Source organism: Nelumbo nucifera, chromosome 1 (assembly GCF_055504915.1).
Source record: "Nelumbo nucifera cultivar China Antique chromosome 1, China Antique-T2T, whole genome shotgun sequence".
NCBI lineage: Eukaryota > Viridiplantae > Streptophyta > Magnoliopsida > Proteales > Nelumbonaceae > Nelumbo > Nelumbo nucifera.
In genome coordinates, this window is record NC_142649.1 from 43,760,289 (window position 1) to 43,768,599 (window position 8,311).

Genomic DNA, 8,311 nt, shown 5'->3' on the forward strand with positions numbered 1-8,311 from the left:
TTTTCCATTTTCACATAACCTAAGATAGATTGAGATCCCTTCTTAACGCTTCACAATTGTCTTTTGAGTTGTAATAGTCATAAACGAGAAATAGAAGAATAAGCTGTAGGTAAAGTTTGCCATACCTCTATTGTGGATGTCAAACCAATAACCTAAGCTATAATGCCTTCAGTGATACAATAGATGATCCATCCAAGGACAGGTGGTCAAGTTGCAACCAGTTCTCGTATTCAGGATTTGCAATCTTCTTGTCATCAATGCCATCAATTTCCTAGTGAAGTGCCTTCATTGTTCCTTTAACAAATCCCAGCAGTTTGTGAGTTCTGAGTATATGAATCATCTAAACCTTCCAAGGAAGGTAGTTCTCATTATTCAACTTGATTGGAAGTGAACGAGTGATATTAGAAATGGATGGAAAAAAGGATCCAAGTATGGAACTGAGAGGAGAAGTCAATCCATTAGAGCCCTTTGTAGATTTGGTACTACTATTGTCAATGGTAGCCATTGGCTTTGATACCAATTTAAATTATAAACACAAAATGGAGGAACAATATATAAATGTGAATAGAATGAAGGTTTGGTGATTTCCAATTCACCATAGTCGACTATATTTATATACTTTGATAGGAGAGCTACACTTCTAGTGAAACAGAAAGATATGAAGAGTTACATTTTGATAGAAGGGTTCATTAGTTCATTATTTTTTTTATATTTAATTTGGTATGTTTTTATGAATTACTCCTTAAACTAAACACTTATGAGATTTATGTTAGCTTATAAAGTTTTCAACCATTGGATAAACTTGGGGAGTTTATCCTGACAAGGCTAACACTGATGTGTTGCCAAATCGGTGGAGTAGCTATTGTAACTATATTAGTCACTGCTAGGGAGGGATCAAGGTTGTTCCTTACCTCCAAAGCCTTAGCATTGAACCTCTTGATATAATCTTGGAGTGATTCTTCCATCTTTTGCTAAACTTCTTTAAATGCCGATGAAGTCCTCTAGTACATCATATTCCTTACGAGGTAAGATACAAATATGTTACTGAGCTAAGCCCACAATCCAATAAATACAGGCGAGAGACCAAAAAACTACTATAGAGTCATGCCCTTAAAATTGACCATGAAGGGCCTATACATATTCAACTTAGAGTATCCATGGAGTAGAATGATGGTCTTAAAATTCTCTTAAGTGTTCAATGATGTTGTTGGTGCCATCATAGGTGTCTATGGTGATTACTTTTAAGTTATTGGTGAGGAGCTCATCTTTAATGTCTAAAGTGAAGAGTGGATCTTTTCAAAGCTCATGTCCAAGGTTGAGGCACATCCTCCGTCCTTTATTGATTGCCAAAAGTCAAGCCTTCATGTCTTTGATCTACTAGTCAAGGTTTACCTCTCGAATGCTCAATTTTGGGGACTAGATATGCATGTCCTTAACTAAATCTGTTCTGGTTTTGGAGGCCGCCAACCGATGGTCCCTTGGTGGGTTATGAACACCACTATCATGTGGTGGAGGATCATCTACACGGTGGACTTGGGAGCCTAGGTACCAAGGGTGGTGGTCGATCTAGTAAGGCAACTACTGTCCAACTTGATTATCATGGTGGTTAGAACATTTAGCTAGTGAATCAAGAACCCAGCCTCATTGCTAGTTACCGTTTAAAGGTGCATCACGGTCAGAATGCATCAAAGCAATATGGTGCTCGACCTACCGCATGAAGGGACTAGAACTATTCGGGTTCACATGGTTTTTTGTGGCCATGGAGTTGTGTTAAGAGTGAGAAGGGTTTAGGGCTCGTTGTGAGCATGGGTGCGAGTCTTCGAAGGCATGTTCTCTAGCTTACTCATTCATTTCCATAGACAATGTCAATCTATTGTTGTTAAAATCTAAGATAGGAGGGAGAAATTTGGAGACAAACGAGCAGAGGTGAATAGATATATCCTGTAAGAGAGACAGTGAAACATGTCTCTCATGATACATATAAGATAAAGATACAGTTCAGGGATAAGCCCCAGCCGTTGTGGACTCTGCTATCCTATGTTGATCTCCTTCGATTGTGATACTATTGTATCATAACTCAAACTCTCTGTAACATCTATAAATACTTGTACATTCTCAGTTAACACATCAAGTCAATACAAGTCTTCTTCAAAACACTCTGTTTCTCTGTCTGTTTCATGGTATTAGAGCCAACAATGGTTGTTAATGGTCAAGGTAGTTTCTCGTCCCAGTCTAATGCTGTTGTAGTTTCTCAACAGTCAGATACTAGCCTACCTTCGTTCCTTACCACTTCAATTACTACAATGCCCAACGTCACACACTACCTACCAATCAAGCTCACCAGTGAAAACTACAACATCTGGCGAGCACAGTTCTTTCCCATTTTTAATGCACATGATCTTATGTGCCTTTTTGATGGCTCAACGGCTTGCCCACCTTCTAAAATTGATGATCCCCTCAATCCCTCTATGTTGATTGATAACCCTCTACAGATACATGGCGACGCTTTGATCAGCTTGTATTAAGCTGGATCATTTCTTCTTTATCAGAAAGCGTTATAGCCCAAGTCGTTGGACTTCCAATAGCAACAATGGTGTGGCAAGATCTTGCCAAGGCGTATGGGTCACCTTCTCAAGCACGTGTTTCAACTGCAGCTCCAGCTTCAAACTTTGAAGAAGGGTGCAAGCCCTATGCATGAATACATCCAAAAAGCTAAGTATTTTGCTAACTGTCTTGCAGCAATCTCCGAACCTGTTTCAGAGAATGATATGATTTTATATCTCCTTGCTAGCCTTGGGCCAAATTATGAATCATTTGTTACTTCACTTACTACAAGATTAGATGCACATTCTCTCACTCTTGAAGATCTGTAGGGACTTCTTATCATTTATGAGATTTGGCTCCAATAGCAACACCAACATTCATCTGGTTTAGATCCAACTTCCCCTGCAGCCAATATGGCTCGTGTTGGTAGTCATAATAGTCCACATCAGTCTGGTGGACGGGGATCCAATAGGGGTGGATGAGGTCGCAGTTCTGGTGGTCGTGGTCGTGGTCCAAATTTCAATGACCACTCAAACAATGGCGTTGTTTGCCAACTGTGCAATTGTTCCTGTCATGCTGTTCTTACTTGCCATCGACAGTTCGATATTTCCTTTCATGGTGAACAGAACAATGCCCCTACGCAATCCTATCATGCCAATACAGCATTGTTTCCTACAACTTTCGATCCAAATCGGTATCTTGATTCGGGTGCAACAAATCACATGACACTGGATCTCAGCAACCTGCAATCACAAACAGATTATGGTGGTACAGATCAGGTTCAAGTCGGCAATGGTTCAAGTATGGCTTTTAGTCACGTTGGGCACTCTACTTTTACTCACAAGAATCGTTCGTTTCATCTCAATAACTTACTTCATGTTCCTTCTGTTTCCAAGAATTTGTTATCTGTATCTCAGTTTACAAAAGATAATAATTTGGTGTTTGAATTCCATCCCTCTTTCTTTTTTGTTAAGGATCCTACCACGGGGAAGGAAGTGCTTCGCGGTCCCAATGTTAATGGGCTTTATTGTTTAGCTCCTTCATCAACTAGTTCGTCCAACAGTTCCTCTCCTCAACTTTTTAGCAGTGTTTAGGTCAATTCTTCTCAATGGCATGCCCTTTTGGGCCATCCAACTCTTCGTGTGGTTTGTCAAGTCCTTTCTTCATTAGGTGTTGATGCAAATAATGATATGTCTGGTTCTCTTTGCTATTCTTGTCAACGTGCCACGGGGCATCAATTACCCTTTTTACCTTTGAAATTTCAATCTCGTTTTCCACTTGAATTAGTTATGTCTGATGTATGGGATCATTCTCCTTACACTTCAAATAATGGATGCCGTTATTATGTTATTTTTATTGATCATTTCTCTCGTTTCACATGGTTATATCCTATTGCTTGTAAGTCTGATGTGATTACCGTATTTCTTCAATTTCAACGCAATGTGGAGAACCTCTTTTCTACCAAAATCAAGTATTTTCAAAGTGATTAGGGAGGAGAACTTTGATGCCTCTCCAAACACTTGATGAATGCGGTCTGAACGCAAACACCGCCATATCACTGAGACTACCTTGGCCCTCCTTAGTCATGCCTCTCTCCCTTTTTGGTTATGGGATGAAGTCGCTCATTGTGCTGTGTACTTAATTTATCATCTCCCATCTCCTCTGACCGGCAATATCTCTCCTTCAAACTTTTGGGTGTGCTTGTTATCCTCTGCCAAGGCCCTATAAACCGTTTTAAATTATAGTACAAATCTAATCGCTATGTATTTCTTGGTTACAGTGCTATGCACAAAGGCTACATGTGTTATTTCCCTACTACAGGCAAGCTGATTGTTTCTCAGCATGTCCAATTTGATGAAAGTTGTTTTCCATTTGTAGAAGCTTCTCCACTGCTTAGCCCAGTTATGTTTGTAAGCTTCATAAAGCCTTGTACGGCCTCAAGTAGGCCCCTAGAGCATGGTTCTTCCAGTTGTATGCTTATCTCTTGCAGTTGGGTTTTCACGGGTCCACATGTGATCCCTCTCTCTTTCTCTTTCATGATCGAGGAATCACTCTCTATGTTTTAGTTTATGTCGATGACATCATTGTCACTGGTAATCAGCTTGCTGCTGTGAATTCTCTCATTTCGTGTCTCTCTAAGTGCTTTGCCATCAAGGATCTTGGTGACCTTCATTTCTTTCTTGGCATTCAGGTTTCACAAACGTCCTCTAGGTTTCTTCTTTCTCAGCGTCAATATATTGTTGATCTACTTCAGAAAGCTAACCTTGCTGATGCTAAACACATGACACACCCCTCGTAGTTAACTGCAAGCTCTCCAAGACTGATGGCATGCCCTCGACAGACCCAACAACTTACCGAAGTATTGTTGGCTCTCTCTAGTACATCACCATTACCAGACCTGATGTCGCATTTGCAATCAATAAAGTGTGCCAATTTCTCTCTCAACTGACAACTACACCTAGGAGTGTAGTCAAACACATCCTTCGGTATTTGAAAGGGACTCTAACTTATGGTCTCCAACTTCGGCCCTCCCATTCTTTTCATATTCAAACCTTTACTGATGCGGATTGGGTAGGCTGTCCGGATGACCTCCGCTCCACTGGTGGCTTTGCTGTTTTCTTGGGCCGAACTTAATATCATGGAGTGCAAAGTAGCAACCAACTATCACTCATTCGAGTACGGAGGCTGAACTTCGGGCTCTGGCTATTGCTGTTACAGAGGTTATTTGGAGACAATATTTGCTGAAAGAATTACACCTTTCATCACCTTCTCCACCAATCTTCTAGTGTGATAATCTTGGTGCTTTGTGCCTTAGTGCTAATCCTATATTCAAAACTCGTACGAAGCATGTGGAAGTCGATTTTCACTTCATCCGTGATCTTTTTCTACAACAAGCACTCTCTGCATGCTACCTTCCTACTAAAGCTCAACTTGCAGATGTCTTCACTAAGAGTCTACCGCACTCCTGGTTTGCTGCTTTCAAAGACAAGCTGAGCGTCTGTTCCTCTGTTCAGCTTGAAGGGGCATGTAAGAGAGACAGTGAAGCACGTCTCTCATGATACAGATAAGATAAAGATACAGTTCAGGGAGAAGCCCCAACCGCTATGGACTCTACTATCCTATGTTGATCTCCTTCGGTTGTGATACAATTGTATTATAACTCAAACTCTGTATAACATCTATAAATACTTGTACCTTCTCAGTTAACACATCAAGTCAATACAAGTCTTCTTCAAAACACTCTCTCTGTTTCATATCCAAACCAATTAAGCTACTTCTGAAGAGATATGCAACGTGCATAACATCATAGTCCCCGAGGTGTATCCCCAGGGATGAACCCTCTAACGCTCAAGTAATTAGTAACAAGATGGGAAGAATCCAAGCCCAGCTAAGCTAGCTAGGTTTGTTAAAAGTAAGAGAAGGCAAAGGACTAGGTGAAAATACAAGAGAAAAAAAAGGGCTAGAGTGTGCACACCCTATTCGCGGTGTCTTGCTATCTATAGAGAAAAGGGGGAGAGATGTGCCCACCAAAGAATTACAACCTGAATGGGAGACATATTCCTTACCTGATCCAAGGTGTTTGCATTAGTTGTCCTTATCTAGTTCCTGGTTCATGAGGGACATGTAGTCAAGGCCGGCCTAGTCAGCTCATCTTCTAACCTAGACTATTGCTACCAGGTCATATAGCTGATGAATTTCCCAAAGTTCCCCTCAATCATGGCCATGTGTTAGGCCAGAACTGGGCCGCACCATTGGACCCCATCTTGTACAATCCGAATTGAGTAGAATCCTTAATTTGGAAGTTTTGATAGCCTTCCAGGAATGAAGAATTTCTCATACCATGTGACTCTTGCTTTCTGCCTTTTAATACATATGGCAACAACGTCCCTCCCTGTGAAGTAGGAAGGTCGAACCATCGGCTAAGCATAACATCACAAATTGACCAGTTCTGCATACAAATGTCTCAATGATCATGGTTTTACACCACATGATCAGTCAATCCATTCTAAGCCAAATACTCCTCTAGCTGATTTAGTCAAAAGTTGAATGGATCTAACTTAGATCGAAAGGCCACCCTGCTGTGAACATATCAAATACAATTGAAAGTTTTGCTTTTACTAAAAAAACAATAAAATATATAAAAACTGTAATTAGTGTGTATTGTAGTACGATTCATAGGTAGGGATGGTATTAACAAGCTTCTCCATGACTTTTCACATGGCCATACACCAAAACAAGGACATGTGGCCACCCGTTCCAACCGGACTTAGAAACAAAATAGTAATCGAAAATCAAAAGCCTCAAACCCATCATTTGTTTTCACCCTTCAAACCGTTCACGAGAGCCACAGGACACACTACTTTAAATTACCAGTGGCCGGCAGCTTTAATGACCATGGAATGTAAAAAAGTATATTAACCAAAAAAGGTGGAATTAAACGAGTGGTGTCCAAGTGACTCTCGTGAGCTGTGAATGACGACAATTCTCATTCACGGGCTCCAAACCAATGGTTCTTGCTGATCTCCTACATAAGCAGAGGAGACATCTGCATTGCTCCGACTCATCTCTTCAGAAGCCTGAAGCCCCAAGGAAATTAAGATGGAAATGCAGCGAAAGCTTGTGGTGGTGATGGTGCTGCTGATCATGGCGGCCGCATTTGAGACCCAAGTAGCGAGGTCCAAGGAAGTGAATCTATGTAACATGAGCGAGGATGACCTAATGGCTTGCAAGCCTGCTGTCATCAAGCCAAACCCTGCCGATCCGACTCCGGCGTGTTGCAAGGCTTTGTCCGGCGCTGACTTGTCTTGCCTTTGTTCTTATAAGCACTCCTTGCTGTTGCCCACCTTCGGCATTGACCCAGACCTTGCCATGCAACTCCCTACCAAGTGCAAACTCACTCCACCAGCCAACTGCGAATAAGGTCTCTCTCTCTCTCTCTATCTCTCTTCCCCTCGCTTAAACAGATAACATGCCTGCATGTCTTCTTCATGTTCAAGCAAGCAGTCGTCTGATGAGTATGTGTGTTTCTGTGATTGTTCCAGCTGATCATCGATCGAGGTTTTATCAACAATGATGAGAAATATTTACCTCAAGTCTAATCATCAATTGGGATGGACTGTTGTTGCAACTTGCAAGAAAAGAACAAGGGACTGACTGGAGGTTGTTCCTCCATGAATGCCTTCAATAGATGTGTTGTATTGTCTTGTGTTGTGGGGTTTCCCTTTTTCTTTAATTTGTTTGAGCTGGTGTGTTTTAATCTTGTACCCATTAGACTGGGCTTATTTTCTCTCTTCTTCTTTAGCTCTCTTATGTCCCCCTGTATTAAGAATGGTTAAGCTCACTGTGCTATAAAGAAATTATATAATCAATATATACGTTAACTTGTTTTTCGGCTGTTCCAGATTATCATTTGTCCATAGAAAGACCAATGGATTGTGATTGAACGGGGAACCCTCAAATCACATGTAGGGGCAGCAGTTTCCCTTTGGAGTTTAGATTGGAATGTTGATAACCTGGCAAGATAGGGGCTAGGCCTCGGCCCAACAAGTCTTTCTGTAAATTCTGAACAAGATTCTTGGACACATCTATTAGCTTAGATAAATTAAGCATACGTTCTTACACGACAGATGGATTATCGCAGCAGATATGAACTCTAATATACTGATTGTTTATACAACTTGGGATTTATGTTGAGTTTCTATATTTTTTCTGGTTAATTAGTATGAAATTGTATTAACATTTTTAAAATTACAGTTGAATATGTTTG

The 8,311-nt window shown here is 40.9% G+C and overlaps 1 long non-coding RNA gene across 1 annotated transcript; it reads left to right on the plus strand.

Moving 5' to 3' along the window:
* The first annotated feature begins 6,104 nt into the window (after positions 1-6,104).
* Positions 6,105-7,945, plus strand: LOC104586278 (uncharacterized). Its single transcript, XR_002023614.2, has 2 exons — positions 6,105-7,465; positions 7,587-7,945. It is a non-coding gene; the product is annotated as an uncharacterized LOC104586278 (long non-coding RNA).
* The last annotated feature ends 366 nt before the right edge of the window (positions 7,946-8,311 follow it).